The 22382-nt window shown below is 46.9% G+C and overlaps 1 long non-coding RNA gene across 2 annotated transcripts; it reads right to left on the bottom strand.

Moving 5' to 3' along the window:
* Positions 1-11501: 11501 nt before the first annotated feature.
* LOC107522417 (uncharacterized) lies at positions 11502-22272 on the bottom strand. 2 transcript variants are annotated; one of them, XR_001601480.2, is made up of 6 exons: positions 22116-22272; positions 21811-21944; positions 20663-20828; positions 20003-20226; positions 12137-13212; positions 11502-11781 (listed from the first exon to the last, which is right to left on the bottom strand). It is a non-coding gene; the product is annotated as an uncharacterized LOC107522417 (long non-coding RNA). The 2 variants fall into 2 exon arrangements; XR_009551991.1 differs by lacking the exons at positions 21811-21944; positions 22116-22272 and having other exon boundaries at positions 20663-21746.
* Positions 22273-22382: the final 110 nt, after the last annotated feature.

The raw sequence follows: 22382 nt of genomic DNA, 5'->3' as shown, positions 1-22382 counted from the left end.
AGAGAGAGGCAGACTGGGAGTATGGACCGACCAGTCAATGCCCATGTTCAGTGAGGAAGCAATTACAGAAGCCAGACCTTCTACCTTCTGCAACCCTCAATGACCCTGGGTCCATGCTCCCAGAGGGATAGAGAATGGGAAAGCTATCGGGGGAGGGGGTGGGATATGGAGATTGGGCGGTGGGAATTGTGTGGAGTTGTACCCCTCCTACCCTATGGTTTTGTTAATTAATCCTTTCTTAAATAAAAAAATAAAAAAAAGACATTAAAGATTGAGGGTGGGTGGTGGCATACCAGGTTGAGCACACATGTTACCATATGCAAAGACTCAGGTTTGATCCTCTAAGCCCCACCTACATGGGGAAGTTTCATGAGCAGTGAAACACATCTGCAGATGTCTCCCTCTCCCTCTCCCCCTCCTTTTCTCAATTTCTCTGTCTTATCAAATAAAATAAAATAAAGTAAATAGGAAAAAATGGCTCCTGGGAGCATTGAATTCATAGTGCTGGCACTGACCTCCATGATTGCCATGATAACCTTCATGGCAATAAAAATATGTAAATAAAATAAAAATAAATACTGCTGGGTGGGGGAGACAGTTATGTAAAGAGACTCTCATGCCTGAGGCTCCAAAGTCTCAGGTTCAATTCCCTCACACCACCACAAGCCAAAGCTGAATAGTGCTTTGGTTTAAAACATTTTTTTAAAATAAACACTGCTAAAATCATGTGATATGCATTATAGAAGAGGTCTGCAAGTGTGGGAAGATATCAGCCCCATTTAAAATGTATAATCCTGGGGGTCGGGCGGTGGCGCAGTGGGTTAAGCGCATGCGGCGCAAAGCGCAGGGACCGGCGTAAGGATCCCGGTTCCAGCCCCCGGCTCCCCACCTGCAGGGGAGTCGCTTCACAGGCGGTGATGCAGGTCTGCAGGTGTCTGTCTTTCTCTCCCCTTCTCTGTCTTCCCCTCCTCTCTCCATTTCTCTCTGTCCTATCCAACAACGAATTACGTCAACAAGGGCAATAATAATAACCACAACGAAGCTACAACAAGGGCAACAAAAGGGGGGGAAAAAAAGGCCTCCAGGAGCGGTGGATTCATGGTGCAGGCACCGAGCCCAGCAATAACCCTGGAGGAGGAAAAGAAGAAAAAAAAAATAATAATAATAATAAAAAAAATAAAATAAAATAAAAAATAAAAAAGAATTTAAAAATAAAATAAAATAAAATAAAAAATAAAAAAGAATTTAAAAATAAAATAAAATAAAATAAAATAAAATGTATAATCCTTTGTTATGCCCAGAAATTCGGGTCCGATCACACACAAGGAAGTCCAGAGTCACGAGCAAGTACAAGAGCCTTTATTAGCAAGCTTAAGCTTGGGTCCCAAGAGCCTCCACACAGGGGAAGTCTTGCGACCCCGAACATTTTTCATCTCAGCTTTTTATAGTTAGCACAGGGTGGGTACAGGTGGGGATGTTTACATGGAACAAGGAACAGTTGGTTTCAGGTCAACGACTGTTCTCATTTCTCAATACCCAGGGACTTTCCTGCTCATCTCTGATTGGTTGGATTCAGGGTGGAACATGGCAGAGGGTGTCCAAAATGGAGTCACTTTTGGTGCCCTAGATATTTTCTCTGACCTCCTCACTTTATTTACTAGATAGAAACAGTCAGAAATCAAACAGTAAGGGGGAGATAGAGAAGAAGAAGAAAGAGACACCTACAGCACTACTTCACCACTTGAAAAGCTTTCCCCCTGCAGGTGGGGACCAGGGGCTCGAACTGGGTCCTTGTGCATTGTAACGTGTGCTCAACCACCCAACCCCTTCAACCCATTTTGTAAATCTGGGCAGTATTTGAACTTTTGTTAAATATTTTTTTAATATTTCATTTTTATTTATTTATTTTTCTTTTTTATACAAAAGCTCTTAGCCTCTGCAATTTTTTATATTGGTTGATTGATTGATTGCATCCAGGGTTATTGCTGGGGCTCGGCACCTTCACTATGAATCCACTATTCCTGGAGGTCATTTTTTCCATTTTTGTTGTTCTTGTTATTTTTATTGTTGACATTGCTATTGTTGTTGCTGGATAGTACAGAGAAAAATTGAGAGAGGAGGGGGAGACAGAGAAGAGGAGAGAAAGATAGACACCTGCAGACCTACTTCACTGCTTGTGAAAAGACTCCCCCCACCTGCAAGTGGGGAGTAGGGGGCTTGAACCTGGATCCTTAAACCAGTCCTTGCATTTTGCGCCATATGTGTTTAACCCGCTGTGTCATCACCTGCCCCCATATATTTATTTATTTATTTATTTTGATAGGACAGAGAAATTGAGAAGAAAGACAGAGAGTGAGACACCTGCAGACACTCCACCGCTTGTGAAGTTCCCACACCCCGCAGGTGGGGACTAGGGGATTGAACCCAGGCCCTTGCACATGGTAACATGTGCACTCAACCTAGTGCTCAACCGCCCAGACTGTTGTATTAACAACCTTCCTGGAGTCCTTTGCTTTGTTCCTTGTTTTGCCTTAAGGGTTTTCGCTGGGGCTTGGTCCAGCACTAGAAATCCACCATTCCCATTTTTCCTTTTTTTTTTTTTTTTCCTTTTCCTTCTCCTTCTATTTTATTTGATAGGACAGAGAGAAATTTAGAGGAGAGGGAGAGAGAAAGACACCTCTTCATCCCTCTCGAGGCATACACCCCCACAGGTGGGGAGTGGGGGCTTGAAGTTGGGGGCTTGAAGTTGGGTGCTTGAGGGGCCAGGCAGTGGCTCATGTGGCTAAATGCACAAATTACAGTGTACAAGGACCCGGGTTCAAGTCCCTAGACCCCACCTGCAAGGAGAAAGCTTTATGAGTGAAGTTGGGTGCTTGCACATGGTACTATGAACGTTTAACTGAGTGCATCATTGCCCACACCCTCCTCCCTCTCCTGTTTGCTTTGTTTTACACATTTCAGACTGTACACCACTGTTCATTTAAGGGCAGCAGGCTGAAATATGAGAAGGCAGATTAGCTTCTTAAATCAGGGAAGTTGGAGTCTGATTTTTTAAATTATATTTATTTATTTATTTTCCCTTTATTTGTTGCCCTTGTTGTTTTTTTATTGTTGTAGTTATTATTGTTATCATTGTTAGATAAGACAGAGATGGAGAAAGGAGGGGAAAACAGGGAGGGGGAAGGGAAAGACACCTGCAGACCTGCTTCACCACCTGTGAAGCGACTCCCTTACAGATGGGGAGCTGTGGGCTAGAACCGGAATCCTTACACCGGTCCTTGAGCACGTGCGCTTAACCAGCTTCGCTACCGCCCAACTCCTGAGTCTGATTTTTTTAAATTTAATTATTTATTTATTTATTCCCTTTTTGTTGCCCTTGTTTTATTGTTGTAGTTATTATTGATGTCGTTGTTGTTGGATAGGACAGAGAGAAATGGAGAGAGGAGGGGAAGACAGAGAGGGAGAGAAAGACAGACACCTGCAGACCTGCTTCACCGCCTGTGAAGGGACCTGCCTGCAGATGGGGAGCCGGGGGCTCGAACCGGGATCCTGATGCCCGTCCTTGAGCTTAGCGCCACCTGCGCTTAACCCGCTGTACTACAGCCCGACTCCCTTGATTTTTTTTTTTAACCTACCTTGCAGGTCCCCTGTGACCCACGGGGCCCCAGATGGGGAAGTGAAATCTGATATTGAAGTGGACTTTCAGATATTAATCCCTTTTAAGAATTGAGCCAGACAGGGTTGGCATTCTTTGTAACAGAAGTCAGGGTTCCCTTCAGTCTTAGTGGATCACAATGACTAGAACCTGTCCCTGGGACCATCATTCAGTGAGTCCAGCCAAGAGCTCTTCCACATCTCAGCACATGTGCTAACAGTGAGATGTGTATTCCTGTGTTTTTCAGTGGTTTGAGGCTGTGAGTCTCTGGCAAATTTCCAGTGGCATTATAGTCAGTCCTTACATTGGATTACTTTGCTCTCCTTGGGTAATACTATAATTCCCTATCACCTGATATTCTGGGCATCATTCCAAAATGTCTTACCTCGTTTATTTTTACAAAAGAAAAGTTTAATCATTAAACACTAAAATACTATCCTCCAGATTTCAAAATTATCCAACCAAAGTGATTTGTTTGCTCTTTTCTTTTCTCTTCTCTTTCTCTTCTCTTCTCTTTTCTCTCTCTCTCTCTCTCTCATCAACTTTGGCTCATGGTATTGCTAAGAATTGAACTTGGGACCTTAGGTATCTCAGGCATGAAAATCTTTTTGCATAACCATTATGCTAGCTCCCCAGCCCCCATTGATTTCTTTTTAAAAAACATTTTTAATTATCTTTATTTATTGGATAGAGACAGCCTGGACAAGAGGGAAAGGGGTGATAGAGAGGGAGAGAGACAAAGAGATGCCTGCAACACTGCTTCACCACTCCTGAAGCTTTCTCCTTGCAGGTGAGGACTGGGGGCTTGAACCCAGGTCCTCATGCACTGTAATGTGTGTGCGCAACAAGGTGCACCACCACACGCTCCCCTCCCCATTGATTTCTTTTTCAAAAAAAATTTTTTTAAACATTAAATCTTTTTTTTTTAAAGATTTTATTTACAAGAAATATAGGAGAGAGAGAAAGAACCAGACATCATTCTGGTACATGTGCTGCCAGGGATTGAACTCGGGACCTCATGCTTGAGAATCCAGCGCTTTATCCATTGCACCACCTCCTAGACCAATTTTTTCAAAATATTTTATATTTTATATTGTATAGAGACAGAGAAATTGAGAGGAGAGAGGGAGATAGAGAGGAAGAGAGACAGAGAGACACCTGCAGCTCTACTTCACCACTTGTGAAGCTTTCTCCCTGCCGGTGGGGAACCGGGGCTTGAACCTGAGTCCTTGTGCACTATAATGCCTCCTCCCCCTATTTATTGATTTCTTTTTTTTATTTATTTCTTAATTAAAAAAAAAAGGCACCTAGGATCTAGGTAGCTAGGACATAGCTTATCTGGTAGAGAGCACACTTCAGTCTGTGAAAGGACCCAGGCTTAAGGGAGCATCTTAATGGGAGAGAAAGAGGAGGGGGGGAATGAAAGAGTAGAGTATCGGGAGTCTGGCGCTAGCGCGGCGGGTTAAATGCACGTGGCGCGAAGTGCAAGGACCTGTGTAAGGATCCCAGTTCCAGCCTCCAGGCTCCCCACCTGTTGGGGAGTCGCTTCACAGGCATTGAAGCAGGTCTGCAGGTGTCTATCTTTATCTCCCCCTCTCTGTATTCCCCTCCTCTCCATTTCTCTGTCCTATCCAACAAAGACAACATCAATAACAATAAAAACAAAAGGGAAAAATAAATAAATATTAAATACATATATATATATATATAGAGAGAGAGAGAGAGAGAGAGTAGAGTATAGTGGCGCAGTGGATAAAGTACTGGATTCTCAACAATGAGATCCTGAGTTCAATCCCCGGCAGTACATGTACCAGAGTGATGTCTAGTTCTTTCTCTCTTTCCACCTGTCTTACTCATGAATAAATAAATTCTTTTAAAAAAATATAGTAGAGAGAAAAGAAAGGGAGGGAGGGAATCCTTGGCTTGGTGGGCAGCCCAGTGTATAAAGTGTCGGACTTTCAATCTCAGGGTCCTGGGTTTGATCCTTGGTATCAAATATGTCAAAGTGAAGATCTGGCTCTGTTTCTCTCCTCTTTTTCATAAGTAATAAAATATTTTAAAAATTAAACTGGCAGGCAAAAAATTACTGCATCTTCACACAGAGCTCTTCATATAACCTTCTCTAATGACTCAAAGTAGCTCACATTACACAGGACTGCAAATTACCTGTTTAAATGAAAATGTTGTAACTGGGGCCAGGTGGTAGCACACCTGGTTGAGCACATATGTTACAATGCACAAGGACCAAGGTTCAATCTCCTGGTCCCCACCTACAGAGGGAAAGCTTTGTGAGTGGTGAAGCAGTGTTGCAGGAGTCTCTCTCTGCCTCTCTCCCTATCCCCACCTTCCCTCTCGAGTTCTGGCTGTCTCTATCCAATAAATAGATAATAAAAAAAATTTTTTTTAAACACTAAAAATGCACCTAGGGACTGGTGATGCTGGCTTAGCACACATCTGGCTTAGCACACATTATATTGAGCAAAGAGACAGGTTCAAGTCCCGGGCCCCACCTACAAGGGGAACGCTTCATGACTGGTCAAACAGTGCTGCATGTATATCTGTTTCTCTCTATCTCCCCCTTGCTTCTCAATTTCTCTCAGCCTCTATCTCAAATAAATGAAAAACTTAAAAAAGAAAGTAAATACACCTAATGTCATTCAATATCTGCCTGCATTGTAAACTCATTAAAACATCTAGGGGAAGAGAAAGTTCCAGGTAGCATTGATCCACAGTTTCATCACATGACCACAACAGGGCCCCCGTGGCCTTTAAATGCCATCTAAAAATACTACTCACACAGACAGCATTAGTCATACCCCCCAGTAATGGCTAAATAAAATAACTCAATATGTAGAAACAATTCTAGCTGGAATTTTTTATTAAATATTTTATTTATTTATTAATGAGAAAGATAAGGGGAGAGAGAAAGAACCAGACATCACTCTGGCACATGTGCTGCCTAGGATCGAACTCAGGACCTCCTGCTTGAGAGTCCAAAGCTTTATCCCGGACCACAAGAATTTTTTTTTTTTTATTCAGAGCACCACTCAATTTCTGGCGGAAAGACACTGAAAAAATTTGCACAACCACTGTTGTCTCCGGAAAGCACAGGTTCCACCTGCCCCCAGGTCAGTAAACACCGAGAAGGGCATCTGCCAACAAGGGAAGCACACTGTACGGCCAGGCTCAGGTCTCGCGAGAACACAGATCTGGCCAGTTCACCAGCTACAAGAAACTCAGGCTCTACTCGCAGGTGGGGAGCACAGCAGCCCCGCGAGACCGCGCGGCAACGCGAGTTCAACAGTCCTGTTGCCATGGGCAACACTGGCTGGGAAAGGACCCACGCAGGCGCGGAAGGGTCGCTCAGGGAGTGGCACGTGGCGCCTTCCCTTTGTGACCCCCCCCCCCCCGGAGTCAGCCAGCGTCTGTCTCTCACTGTGCCGCTGCCCGGGAGCCAAAGCGCGCTGGGGGAAAAGGCACCTGACCACTCCAGAGGGCAGCCCCGCCGGCCGGCCGTCTGCACCTCTCTCCGGCGGCACGAGGGGGTGCTGCGGGAAGCCGGTCCAAAGGCGTCATGGTCAGACCACAAAGGGCGGAGCTTGGGATTCCGTGGTAGCGCAGCGGGTTAATCGCACGTGGCGCCAAGGGCAAGGACTGCGTGGACCGGCGGAAGAAAGCCTGTTCAAGCCCCCGCCTCCCCACCTGCAGGAAAGTCGCTTCACAGGCGGTGAAGCAGGTCTGCAGGTGTCTGTCTGTCTTTCCCCCCCTTCTCAGTCTTCCCCTCCTCTCTCCATTTCTGTCCTATCCAACAACGACGACATCAATAACTACAATAATAAAAAACAAGAACAAAAGGGAAAATATAAAAAAAATTTTAAAGGGCGGAGCTGGCCTTCATTGGTGTCCAAGCAGTCTCCCGGCTTGGCAGCGTGGGTCAGCCACAGCCTCAGGCTACAGTCCCCCAGGCCCTTCTGCCCCTGGGGTCCCATCGTGTTCTCCACCCCAGGACTAGTAGTCGCTCCTGACCCAAGGACCAGGGTTCAAGCGCCCGCCCCCCACCTGCAGGGGGGAAGCCTCATGAACTGCAGTGAAGCAGTTCTGCAGGTGTCTCTACCCACCCCCACCCTCTCATTTTCTTTGTCCCTATCCAACGTAAGTATATATTTTTTAACTATTAAAAAAGAAAAAGTGCTTAAGCACAGCCCTGTTCATGCTGGTCTCTGGCGAAGGGGCACTGATAATAACATGGGGGCACTGATAGACATTCAGCTGAAGCCTCAGTGCCACTCAGTACTGGCTGGGCGGCCTAAGCCCCCTTTGTACCATTTTATCCTTGAGGGACTGCTGCCTTCACTGGGAAATGGCATCACATCGAATCAAATGCTGATATTTGCTGACCCAGTTCTTCAGTCTGCCTAGAAAAAGCAGACTCACTTTCCTCTCCACCAGTTTTGTTCTTGCTGAGGCTTCATACTCACCTTAAGACATCAACAACCACAACAGGAAGTTTCCTCCAGTGCTCCGGGGGTTTGGGACACTGCACACATGTCAAAACAGGCACCTTCCCAAATGAACTGTTTCTCTCTCATTATGTATTAATTTATATTTTTAAGCAGCTCTGGCACATGGTGGGGCCTAAAGCATGGAAGTCTTTTTGCTCCCCACCCCCCAACTACAGTGGGGTGGGGGGAGGACTTCACCAGCAGTGAAGCAAGTCTTTCTCTCTGGCTCTTTATCTCACCCTCTCTTCTCAATATCTCGCTGTCTTATCAAATAAAGCAGAAAAGGAAAAAGAAAAAAATGGCCACTGGGAGAGAAGGATTCATAGTGCTGGCACTAAGCTCCAGCAATAGCCCTGGAAGCAACAGAAAGGGAGAGACAGTCTTTTTGCATGAGCATGCTATCCTCCACCCCCAATTTCCTTGTAAAACAAATATTTCTGTCACCTCTTTTCTATGCTGACATTCTGAGGAAGCAGATGGGGACCTTACCCCATGTAAACACTCATTGGAACTGTAGCTCTCAGGAGGACATAAGTGTGTGTGTGGGGGGGGGGGGGGCGTCCCGATCAGGTGATTGAACCCTCTCTCAAACAAGAGCTATAAGAGCCTACACCTCTGGGGCCACACTGACCTCGTTCAGACTCTGCCCAGGCCCAAGACGCGGTCAACCATGCACAGTACTAGCCAATATCCAAGGGTGCTAGCTTATGTGAAGAGGCCTACTTCTCTGGTCTTGGCGGACATTAGCTCTTCCCACATTCCCGAGGGGAGAGCACTGAGCCTGCACATGCGCACTTAGACTCTTGCGCACAAATACACATATAATGTTGAGGACTGCTGACAGCACCCACAAGTGTTGTTCTCAATTTGGGCAGACCATGCTCTTTCTCTCCGCTTTTCTTTTATTCTATTTTGTAAAATTTTTTAAATATTTCATTTTTTTATATTTTATTTATTCCCCTTTGTTGTCCTTGCTGTTTTATTGTTGTAGTTATTATTGTTATTATTTTTAAATTTTTATATTTATTTTCCCTTTTGTTGCCCTTGTTTTTCACTTTTGTTGTAGTTATTATTATTATTTATGGCGTTGTTAGATAGGATAAAGAGAAATGGAGAAAGGAGGGGAAGACAGAGAAAGGGAGAGAAAGATAGACACCTGTGAAGCGACTCCCCTACAGGTGGGGAGCCAGGGGCTCGAACCGGGTTCCTTAAGCCAGTCCTTGCGCTTTGCGCCACCTGCGCTTAACCCGCTGCGCTACCGCCCGACTCCCATTATTGATGTCATTGTTTTTGGATAGGACAGAGAGAAATGGAAAGAGGAGGGGAAGACAGAGAAGCGACACCCCTACAGGTGGGGAGCTGGGGGCTTGAACCGGGATCCTTACGCCAGTCCTTGAACTTTGCATCATGTGCGCTTAACCCGTTGTGCTACCGCCAGACTCCCGCTGATAAAACAACAAGGGAGACAAAAGGGGAAAAAATAGCCTCCAGGAGCAGTGGATCTGTAGTGCAGGGACCGAGCTCCAGAATAACCCTGGAGGCAGTAATAATAATTATTATTATTATGTCTAGGTGTTTTCTATTAAGGTGTATAGTCTCCAAAAGTACTTATTTTTTTAAATTATTATTTACCAGAGCACTGCTCAGCTCTAGCTTATGGTGGTGCAGGGGATTGAACCTGGAACTTTGGAGCCTCAGGCATGAGAGTTTCTGCATAAGCACCATGCTATCTACCCTCTACCCTCTAAGCATTTTTTTTTTTTGCCTCCAGGGTTATTGCTGGGGCTCAGGCCCTGCATCATGAATCCACTGCTCCTGGAGGCCATTTCCCCCCCTTTTGTTGCCCTTGTTGTGGTTATTATTGATATTGTTGATGTCGTTCATTGTTGGATAGGACAGAGAGAAATGGAGAGAAGAGGGGAAGACAGAGAGATGGAGAGAAAGACAGACACCTGCAGACCTGCTTCACTGCCTGTGAAGTGACTCCCCTGCAGGTGGGGAGCCAGGGGATCTAATTGAGATCCTTACACTGGTCCTGATGCTTGGTGCCACGTGCACTTAACCTGCTGCGCTACTGCCCAACCCCCCCCCCCAAACATTTTCTAGGTGTTTAGTCTCTCATGGGTTGTGAGGAAGTGGGTTTTCTCAGACCTCACCCATTTTAAAAGTTCTTTTTTTAAAAGAGTCAGGTGGCCACAGGCAAGAGGCAATTGAGAAGCTACCCCTTGTGGAATGCCCAAGGTCAACTGGCTTTATAAATAAATAGCCTACAAAACTGATGATGGTGCAAATTAATGTTAATGTGACAGTTTAAATTTGAATGTTCCCGCTTATTCTGCTTCTGTGTATCTGCTTTGCTGAGATAAAGGCTGGTGCCATAGAGAGAGACTGGAATTTACTGTTTAGGTAAAGATTAGAGTGGAATGCACCCTTTGCTCAAGGCAAAGATTAGAATGTAATGTGCATCTGTTCTCCCTTGAGACATCCTGCTTGTGTAACCCCCATCCCTGGAAAGTACAAATAGGGGTCTCAGAGTTGCCTGGGGTTCGCAAATCTGTCCCAGCTAGTGAACCCTTAGCGCTGAGTTCCTGTTATGTGTGTCTTGTGTCTTAGTCTGAATAAAACTTCATCTTCACCAGTTATCTGTGTCTGACTCAGTGTGAGAAGGGGCTTGGTTAGCAGCGACTGAACAGGGTCTTGTGGCATTTTTGAAATAAAAATGGACTCTCTTGTTCAGTCTTAAATGACAGGTCAGCAGAAGAGCAGAAAATGAAGCCAGCAAACCCCACCTGTCCTGCCCGCCCAAACCATATAGTGTCTTGGGTATCTGGTCAATGTCTGGGGTGTGAGCTTGTGTTCACAGTCACATGGACACAGAACACAGACCTGAATTCACAGTGATTCCTCAGAGACTCAGGAATGCTGAACCCTGCAGGTGCACATACACACTCTTCAGAGGACTGCTAAGAACTCTCTCTCTCTCTCCCCTGAGGATTATTGACAGTACCAACAAGTGCTCTACTCTATTCAGGCTGACCATGTCTGGCCTTACCCTTCTGCCCTTCTGCCCTCCCCACTCCATATTCTCTGGAGCTCCCTCCATGGGGTCTATGAGGCTCTGTCCTTGGCTAGCTGACCTTAGTGCTAGTGACTCTTGGTGACATTCCAGGGGCTCCATCTGCTTAGTCAGGACCAGAGTTGGTGCAGAAGGAACACCCTGCCCAGCCTGCATGTTGAAGGGGAATAGTTCTGTCCTCTGGGGTCAGTGCACCCAGCAGCCCTCAGGCCCCGGAGGCTGGGTCTGCTGGAGGGTCTGGGGAAAGAGCATCTCATAGGCAGCTGGAGAATGTTCAGGGGTGACTCTTGTTTTGACTAGAAACCTCAGAGGCATTTCCGACGGGGACCACCCAAACTGCAGATGAGAGCACCTGATAAAGAGCCCAACAGGAGGCAAAGCCAGGAGCAGGCCGGGGCCAAGACTGGAAAGGAAGCCGCCAGTCAGCAGGAAGACACTGCTCACCGCCAGGAAGAGGCCTTGCAGGGAACCATCAGGTGCCTGGCATCGCATCGGGTGGGGTGGGAGCTTGTGGGAGCACTGAGGAAGGTCCACTTGGCCTGTCCTTTCTGAGGAACAAGGGTAAATGTCAGCGTGGCACCTGAGGTCTGTTTCCTTCTACTCATACCACATCAGAGTGGGCCCCTGGGGCCCTATCTGTTCCGTAGTTGCTGCCCCCAGTGAGGGGGAGGAGGGGGTGGAGTGAGCGAGAGTCCCAGGTGGGCAGGGCACCAGCCTCTCTGCCCTCCCCCTGGCTGACTGCTCGGCCTTCTCTCCCAAAGCTGGAGGGGAGCAGTGATTGAACCAGACCTGGGCACCAGACTCCCTTCCAGAAAAGCTGCCTTCACCCCCCAGCCATCCCCACGTCCCCAGGAGACTCCCATCCAAACAGGTAAGGCCCACCTGTTTCCTCTCAGGTCTCACCTGGTCTCCAGGCTGGGGCAGTGCTTCTGCTCCTGGGGACTGTGGCCACCCTTCCTCTCCATGTGGTTCAGGTCCAGGGGCCACGTCCTCCTCAGGAGCTTCTGTGCATGCAGTCCCTGAATGGCCTGGCACCTGGCTTCAGTGCTGGGGGCTCTGAGGCCCAGCTTCCTGGGGCCTCTGCTGGGCCTGAGGCTCAGGTTGATGGCCTGGTGGAACCTGTGTCCTAGGCTGTGGCTGAGGGCTGATCCAACTGCTGTGTCTTTGCAGCACAGATAAGATTAAGGGCAGTTCAGGCACCTCTTAGCTGGTGCCTTGAGTAGGAGGGTGGGTGTTGGACCAGCCTAGCACATGACCCCAGGGAGCCTGGAGCTGGTGCTGGAGGACACTGGACCATCTGGGTTGTGGGGACTGGATGGCAGAGCTGGAGGACCACAGTCAAAATACAGGAGAAGATGTGGTGGCAGTGTGACCTTCAGGGTCATCCTATCACCCTGAGTGCTGTGTGTGGTCCCCATGTGCAGAGAGACCTGCAGGTGTGTCCTGGACCTTGGAAGCCCATGGGTTGGGTGTGACAGCTCCCATGGTCTTCTGGGACCTTTCTGGAGCTGACATGGTTGATGGTGTCATGGAGGTCTCCTCCTTGTCCGTATGACCTTCGTTGCCCAGACAGATTGGCCCAATAGTTGCCTGTGCTATACAGCCATCTTCATTCAGGCTCAGATCTACAGCCCTAAAAGGTCTCTGCTGAGCTTGTGTCTCCTGGGCCTGGAGGACCCTCTGCAACCTTTGCCACTGGCCCCTGTAACCTGAGACTTGTCACCTGCTGGGCCTGGTGCAGGGGGACAGCCCCACACCAGGAAATGGAGAGCCCCACTATGTGGAGTCCCCAAGACTACATGCCTTGGTGGCTGTGAACTGCTTGGAGCATCCAATGGCTTTTTGTCCTCATCTTACAATTGTCCATCCTCCCTGGGTCTGGGCCAATGCCCCGGATGCATCACTCAGTCTTCGGCTTTAGGGCTGTGTATCCCTGACCTGCATTTTGTCTTCATGGCCTGCTCCCTCCTTCCATTCCTCTAATAAAAAAAATAACAATAAATGTTAAATTTTTTTCTCAGGCTGGAGAAATAACTCAGTAGGCATGGTGTGTGCCTTGCCTTGCCTTCTACCCAGGTTTGGACTCCAGCACTACATGATGATACGGCACTGGAGGAAGCTAGGGTATCTCTCCTTCTCTCTAGCTCTCTCTACCCCAAAGTATAAAGAGGCCTAGAATAGTGAAATTACACATGTGAGTCCCTGACCTCATAGTATATATATGTGAATAGCTCATTGGAGAAACAGGGAAAAAAGAACATTTTAATGAGTCAAAGAATTTCTGGGACCACATATTAAATAAGTCCTAATGTGTATTATAGCAGTCTCAAAAATGGAAGAAAAGAACAAAAATATTGGGAGTCGGGCGGTAGCGCAGCCGTTAAGCGCAGGTGGCGCAAAGCACAAGGACTGGCATAAGGGTCTCGGTTCAAGCCCCCGGCTCTCCACCTGCAGGGGAGTCGCTTCACAAGCGGTGAAGCAGGTCTGCAGGTGTCTATCTTTCTCTCTCCTTGTCTCCCCCTCCTCTCTCCATTTCTCTCTGTCCTATCCAACAACAAAGGCATCAATAACAACAACAACAATAATGACTACAACAATAAAACAACAAGGGTAAAAACAAAGGGGAAATAAATAAATAAATAAATAAATAAATATTTTTTTAAAAAAGAAAGAACAAAAATATTTCAGGACATATTTAAAAGTTCCTAAATTTGATGTGAGATATAAATCTATATCCAAGTCAATGAATTCCAGTAAGAGTCAATTCAGTGGCAAAAAAAAAAAAGAACAAGAAAAGCACTAAGATACTTGAATAATCCAATGGTTGAAAGACAGAGAACATAAAAAATATAAGAGGAATTATTTGTTGTACATGACATCTTTAGTAAGTAAGATTAACAACCAATTTTCTTATCTAAAAAACCATAGAGGACAAAAGGCAATGCACTAATATGTTTAATGTGATCAGAGACAAAAACTGTCAACCATGAACTCTTGTTCAAGCAAAAATAACCTTCAGCTAGAAATGGACCTACCCTATGACCCTGCAATTCCCCTCCTGGGGATATATCCTAAGGAACCCAACACATCCATCCAAAAAGATCTGTGTACACATATGTTCTTGGCAGCACAATTTGTAATAGCCAAAACCTGGAAGCAACCCAGGTGTCCAACAACAGATGAGTGGCTGAGCAAGTTGTGGTATATATACACAATGGAATACTACTCAGCTGTAAAAAATGGTGACTTCACCGTTTTCAGCCGATCTTGGATGGACCTTGAAAAAATCATGTTGAATGAAATAAGTCAGAAACAGAAGGATGAATACGGGATGATCTCACTCTCAGGCTGAAGTTGAAAAACAAGATTAGAAAAGAAAACACAAGTCGAACCTGAAATGGAATTGGAGTATTACACCAAAGTAAAAGACTCTGGGGTGGGTGGGTGGGTGGGGAGAATACAGGTCCATGAAAAATGATGAATGAAATAGTGGGGGTTGTATTGTTAAATGGGAATCTGGGGAATGTTATGCATGTAAAAAAAAAAAAAAAAGAAGTAGAAACGCAAAGCAGAAATTGACTGAGTTTGGAGTATGGCACCAAAGTAAGAAAGCAGAATTACACTAGAGTTTGCAGTGAGTACCTCCCTAATACTTCCTCTCCACTTTTCCAAGCTTTGGGTCCATGATTGCTCAACAATTTGTTTGGCTTTGTATGTTAACTCTCTTTTCAGTCACCAGGTTCCAGGTGTCATCAGGATGCCGGCCAGACTTCCCTGGATTGAAGACCCCACCAATATGTCCTGGAGCTCAGCTTCCCCAGAGACCCACCCTACTAGGGAAAGAGAGAGGCAGACTGGGAGTATGGACCGACCAGTCAACGCCCATGTTCAGCGGGGAAGCAATTACAGAAGCCAGACCTTCTACCTTCTGCAACCCACAATGACCCTGGGTCCATGCTCCCAGAGGGATAGAGAATGGGAAAGCTATCGGGGGAGGGGGTGGGATATGGAGATTGGGCGGTGGGAATTGTGTGGAGTTGTACCCCTCCTACCCTATGGTTTTGTTAATTAATCCTTTCTTAAATAAAAAAATAATAATAAATAAAAAAAGACAGAATAAATGAGAGTATTCTACAGTGAGCTATTCTTAGAGATTCCACTAGTGATTCCAACCTAAATAAGCTCAATTTCCTTTCTCAAATGGCTTTTCCCTCCATCTCTCCTCCTCCTCTTCCCCCTTCTTCAGCCCTCCCCCCCCAGAACACTGCTCAGCTGGGAATTGAACCTGGGACCCTTGGTGCTTCAGACATGAAAGTTATTTTAAAAAAAAATAACCTTCAAATAATTCAGGTGTTCCAGATAAATGAATATGACTGCATGGACAAGATAGCTCACCTGAGTAGCATGCCTACTTTGTCATGTCCACAACACAGGTCTGAATCCAGTCCTCACCATTGGAGTATTCTTCAGCTCTGTCTGTCCTCCCTCTGACTCTCTGTTCTTTTCTAGCTGTAAAAGTCAGCCTGAAGGAGAAGAAGCCCTGACTATGAAAAAGAAATCTAAGTTTATTCTACTACCTGCCCTTCAAAAATATGGAGGGTCATGGTAGTGGCTCAGTGGTGGAAGTAGGTCTTACATGCACAAGGGCCCGAGTTCAATCACTGGAACCCCATAGCCCAGAGTGGTGCACTTATCTCATTAAATAAATAAATAAAGTATTAATTAATCAATGAGAGGGGATATATATATATATATATCCAAAATTGAACCTAGGACTGTATGCTTGAGAATCCAGTATTATACTCACTGAACCACCTCCTGCCTGCAAATGATTTTTTTTTTTAAATTGCTACCAAGGTTACTGCTGGGACTCCATACCTGCATGGCAAATCTACCATTTATTATGACCATTCTTCCTTCCCTTCTCTTTCATTTTCTCCTTTCCCTTTCTTTCTTTCTTTTGATAGGACAGAGAAAAATTGAGAAAGGAGGGGGAGACAGAGAGAAAGACATCTGCAACACTGCTTTACCACTCCTCAAACTTCCCCACTGCAGGTGGGGGTTATTGTGCATAGTAGCACAAATCAATATTTTTGAAAGGCAATGGCAGGAGAAGTAGCATAATGGTTATGCAAAGAGACTCATGTTTGAGGCTTCAAGATTATAGGTTTAGTCCCCAACACTACCATAAAACAGAGCTCAACAGTACTTTGGTAAAGAAAAAAAAAAGTACTGGGACTGGGACATAGCTCACCCATTAGAGCCACCCTGTGTGATGCCCTGCATCTGAGTTCCAGGCCTACATGGGAATGCCGCAGCACTGCAAGAAGTTCCATGAATAGTAGAGTGGTGCTGTCATGTCTCTCCTTCTTTCTATCTGAAATCTTAAAAATAGTGAAAAGGCCTGACTAAAAGCTTTGCAGTCACTCAAGTGGAATGAATCCTCCAGCACCACAGAAAAGAATTAAAGAGTGGTCCGGGAGGTGGTGTGCAGTGGATAAAGTATTGGACTCTCAAGCATGAGGACCTGAATTCAATCCCCTGTAGCACATGTACCAGAATGATGTCTGTTTCTTCCCCCCTCTCCTATTTTTCTCATTATTAAGTTATAAAATCTTTAAAAAAAAAAAAAAAAGAAAAGAACTAAAGGGGACCCATCAGAGTGAAATAAAAGGAAATTAGAAAGGACTGATTGGGGAGATAGTATAATGGTTTGCAAAAAGACTTCCATGCTTGAGTGTCTAAAGTCCCAGGTTTAATCTCCCACACCACCATAAACCAGAGCTGAGCAGACTGGTTAAACAAAAACAAAAGGAGGGGGGCGGCAGTGCAGCGGGTTAAGCAAGAAGCACAACGACTGGCTTAAGGATTCTGGTTTGAGCCCCCAGCTCCCCACCTGCAGGGGGAGTCGCTTCATGACACTTCACGTCGCTTCACAAGGTCTGCAGGTATCTATCTTTCTCTCCCCGTCTGTCTTCCCCTCCTCTCTCCATTTCTCTCTGTCCTATCTAACAACAATGACATTAATAACTACAACAAAAATTAAAAAACAACAAAGGCAACAAAAGGGAAAATAAATAAATAAATGTAAAAATTTAAATAAAGTGATCCAGGAGGTAGTGCAGTGGGTAAAGCATTGGATTCTCACGCATGAGGTTCTGAGTTCAATCCCTGGCAGCATGTGTACCAGAGTGATGTCTGGCTTTTTCTCTCTCTCCCCCTATCTTTCTCATTAATAAATAAAATCTTTTAAAAAAATTTTAAATTAAAAAAAACTTAAAAAGCTTATTGGAGCTAGGTGGTGGCATACTTGGTTGAGCCCACAAATTACCATGTGCAAAGATGCCATTTCAAGCCTCCTGTCTCCATCTGTGGGGAAAGCTGCAGAAGCAGTACTGTAGGTGTCTGTCTCACTCCCTCTCTCCCTCTTCCATCCATCTCAATTTCTCTCCATTTCTATTCAAAACAAATAAACATTAAAAATAAGCAAATCTTTAAAAATGTGTCATGATTTATATTTTTTTTTTTAAAAAAAGCTTCCTGAAAGGTGGCACAATGGCTAGAGTTTTGGACTCTCAAGTCTGAGGCCCTGAATTTCATCCCTGACATCACATGTGTCTCTCTCTCTCATAAAGAACATTTTTAAAAGTAAGTTTATTATATATTATGTGCTATAACACACACACACACACACACACACACACACACACACACACTTGCGAATGTGGCTACAACTGCAGGCGGAGCTTAAAGCTCCAGAGATGAGAACATTGGTGCTTACTTGGGGACATTCACAAATTGGCAAATGTTTCAGACAGACACTTATCTGGCTACTGGTAATAGCAGTGTTCAAAGCCAGCACCTCTCACAAGTCCTGAGCTCTACCACTGCGCCACCTCCCCAACCTCAATAGACATTTCTCCAAAGAGTTATAAATGTCCTATAAGCACATAAAATTGTACTTGATGTCATTAATCACCAGATAGTTGGAAATCACAACCACTCTGTACTACCACATCACAATCGTTAGGATGACTAGCATCAGAGAGAAAATAACAGTGGTCCGGGAGGTGGTGCAGTGGATAAAGCATTGGACTCTCAAGCATGAGGTCCCCAGTTCAATCCCCAGCAGCACATGTACCAGTGTGATGCCTGGTTCCTTCTCTTTCTCCTATCTTTCTCAAGAATAAATTTAAAAAAGAAAATAACAGTCATTGCTGAGGATGCAGAGAAACCTGTGCCATACTGGTGGAGTGCAGGATGAGGTAGCCACTGTGAATATTTGGAAGTTAAAAAAAATATCAAACATGGAATTCCCATATCATTCAGCAATTCCACTCTATAAAACAAAGAATCAAAGGTAGGAACTTGGGACTGAAATACAGCTCACTGGCAGAGTGGCAGAATGCACACATTACCATGCTTGGGGACTTGGGTTCATGCTTGGGGACTTGGAAAGATTCACAAGTAGTGGAGTAGTGCTATGGCCTCTCTGTGTGTGTCTCTCTGCTCTTTCCCTCTCTCTCCACTTTCTCCCTCTGTTTTTGCCCCTCCCTCTGAAAAAAAGAAAAGAGTGGGGGGATAGATAGGATAATAGTTATGCAAAGAGACTCTCATGCAGTGAAATCCTGCAGGCACAGAGCCCCAGCAATAATTCTTTCAGCAAAAATAAAAACAAGGGAGTCGGGCGGTAGCTCAGTGGGTTAAGCGCACTTGGCACAAAGCCCAAGGAACGTAGTCAGGATCCTGATTCCATCCCCCGGCTCCCCACCTGCAAGGGAGTCGCTTCACAGGCGGTGAAGCAGGTCTGCAGGTGTCTCTTTTTCTCTCCCCCTCACTATCTTCCCCTCCTCTCTCCATTTCTTTCTGTCCTATCCAACAACAACATCAATAACAACAGCACTAATAAGTACAACAAAGGCAACAAAGGGGAAAATAAATAAATATCTAAAAAAAATTTTTAAATAAAGAAAATAAAAACAAAACAAAAAGTAGGAGCTCGGGAGTTGGGCAGTAGCGCAGCAGGTTAAGAGCACACATGACGCCAAGCGCAAGTACTGGCATAAGGATCCTGGTTCGAGCCCCCGGCTCCCCACCTGCAGGGGAGTCGCTTCACAAGTGGTGAAACAGGTCTGCAGGTGTCTATCTTTATCTCCCCCTCTCTGTCTTCCCCTCCTCTCTCCATTTCTCTCTGTCCTATCTAACAACGATGACATCAATAACAACAACAATAAAAAGACATTAAGGGCAACAAAAAGGAAAATAAATAAAATAAAAAAAATTTTTTTTAAAAAGAAAGAAAGAAAAAGTAGGATCTGAAACATTCTTGCTGGGCCATGTTCACAACAGCACAATTTCAAAACAACCCACAGGTGGAATCAACCCAAAAGCCCACTGACGTCACAGAATCCACTCTAGACCCACAAAAGAACACTAGCTAGCTTTAAAAGGAAAGTTCACTTTCCTTTTGCTATTACTATTATTATTATTATTTGATCATGCTAAAGAGGCAGATGGGTTGGCAAAGGAGATATTTTCTGGGACCATCCTAATTCCTACTGGCCGGCCATGGCCTCCGGGGTTGGCTTGTGGACCAGAGCACCCTGGAAGTCCCACCAACCAGCGAGGGTCTCTGTGGCCCATGCTGCTCCCTGCCGCAGACACCCAGCTTTGTAAACAAGCCTCCCCTGTGCTGGGCAGGAAGAGCTCTGCCCAGTTCCCTACTGCCTGGGTGCCAAGCCTGTGCTTCCCTGGGGTCCTGGTGGTCACCTGAGCCCGACCTGTGGCTGGCCACCTGCTCCTGATCACTGTCCTCTGATGCTATGGGTATTGGCAAGCTGGCCAGTGTCCCCACCAGTGGGGCTGTGGCCATTTCTGCCGCCTAGGGATCCAAAGCTCGTGCTGCAGCCGAGGAGAAGGACGAGAAGAAGGACGAGTCTGAAGAGTTGGACAACAACATGGGATTCGGCCTGTTCGATTAGAGCCCCGCTCCTCTGCAAATAAAGAAAAAAAGAAGGAAGTATTCTCTGACGGGAGCTCACAGACAAGGGGGAGATAGTGACAACGGTGGGGGTGGGTGATTGATGGGTGCCGCATGTCTGTGGGCAGGTAGTATCATCTCGGAACTAGAGGATGATGCCAGCAGCACAGCACTGTGAGTGGACGTCAAGTCAGTTACCCAGAAATGGAGCAAAGGGTACCGCTCAGCAAACATGCAGCTCAAGTAGAGCCCAGGGGCACTGGTCCCAGCCTGGGGACACCCCACTCCCACCCCACCCCCATGGCTACAGCTTTGAGGTCTGAGAGGCAAGAGTGATGGACCAGGTGGTGTCAAGGGTCTGGGCTGGTCCCCTAAATTTGTGTACCATAGAGGTACCCCCATAGTTACTGGCCCCAGCAGTTGTGGGGGCTCAGAATCCCCAGACATACCCAGATGTTCAAGGCCATCCAGTACAGCAGGACAGTGGCAGAGGGCCACAGAATGCACCTCCTGGGCCTTCCTGGAGTCCACCCCCCAGGCATGGAAGTGCTGCCTGGGGGCCTTGGAAGGGATGTGGCAGGTCTATGGTGGCAGGCTTGGGATCAGGCGCCAAAGCTGACAGACAGGATAGGGGACAGGATGGAAGGACAGCTTAGGGAAGGGGCACTGCAAGTCCTTGTGCCCTTTCCTGGTCCCACCCTACAAGGGCAGCACTATTCAACACGAGACAGGCAGCCTTGGACACGGGCTCGGGGACACAGGAACAGAGACACGGGGACACGGGGACAGGGGAACTTGGGAACATAGTAATATGAGGATGGGTACATAGGCACACAGGGATTAGAACATGGGGACACGGGGAGACAGGGGCGAGGACACAGGGGTGGGCATACAGGGACAGTAGTACATGGGGACACGGGGAGACAGGGACGGGGACACAGAGGCGGACACAGAGGTGGACATACAGGTGGACACACAGGTGGACATACAGGTGGACACACAGGAACAGGGACAGAGGTACATGGGGACACAGGGAGACAGGGGCGGGCACATAGGGGTGGACACACTGGGACAGGGACTGAGGCACAAGGGGACACAGGGAGACAAGGACGAGGGCACAGGGGTGGACACACAGGGACAGGAACAGAGGCACAGGGGGATACAGGAAGACAGGGACGAGGACAGAGGGGTGGACACACAGGGACAGGGACAGAGGGAAACACAGGAATGGACACACAGGGATATACAGATGAAGTCACAGGGACACAGGGACCACAAGGACCACAGGGGCCACAAGGACCACAGGGGCCACAGGGACCACAAGGGCGGGCACAAGTTGACAGGGACACTTTAACGGGGACTGGGGAACATGGGGGACACGACATAGGGAGAGGGACACAAGAGACAGGGACGTGGGGATGGGGACAGGACAGGGACTCTGGGATGACTGTGGTGTGGCACTGGGTGACCAGAGGTAGCCACACCCATGGGTGATATGATGTGAGTATGGCCATTATCACCATGACAGTTGCCACAGTGACATGGTGTGTGGGGGAGGGCAAAGAGCCCACCCAAGTGGCCAGCCCCTCATCCCCACCTGGTCTAAGGTCTGGGGCTTCCAGACTGGAGCCAACACCCAGGACCCCGGTCTCAGGTGCCAGGGACAGTCTCAGGACTTCTTTCCTATGCTGCAGAGGTCCTGGCACAGCTGTGGAGACAGTGGCTGCCATTCTGGATGGGGAGGGAGTGGGAAGAGGACTTGCTCTGTCTTCCCAGTAGAGCCCTCCCCACCCCTTCCCTATTCCTCCCTGTCTTTCAAGCAGCCACTTTTTAATTTGCCCAGCCCAGCAGGGGAAACTCCAAGCTCCTGCCTGGGTCAGACTCCCCCATCTGCCTCCTTACTTGGACCTGCTGATTTTTCTTTCTCACAGAGTTGACTCTCTGTGGGAACCCTCCCTCTAGATCCCAGAACTTGTTAGACAGGAGGGAAGTTGGGAAGATCCAAACAGTTGTCACTTCTTAACAGGTGTGGCAGAGCCTCCCCAGGGAGTTTCCTGCAGTCCCTGGGCTTCTTTAGTAGGACAAAAGGTGCAAGCCACCCCCACTGTCCCAATTGGGCCCCCCAGCCCTTAGCCTGCCTGCTGTGTTCCCACGGCAACCATCTCCATG

The sequence above is a fragment of the Erinaceus europaeus genome, chromosome 10, assembly GCF_950295315.1.
Source record: "Erinaceus europaeus chromosome 10, mEriEur2.1, whole genome shotgun sequence".
Taxonomy (NCBI): Eukaryota; Metazoa; Chordata; class Mammalia; order Eulipotyphla; family Erinaceidae; genus Erinaceus; species Erinaceus europaeus.
This window is presented reverse-complemented; position numbering and strand designations above follow the sequence as displayed.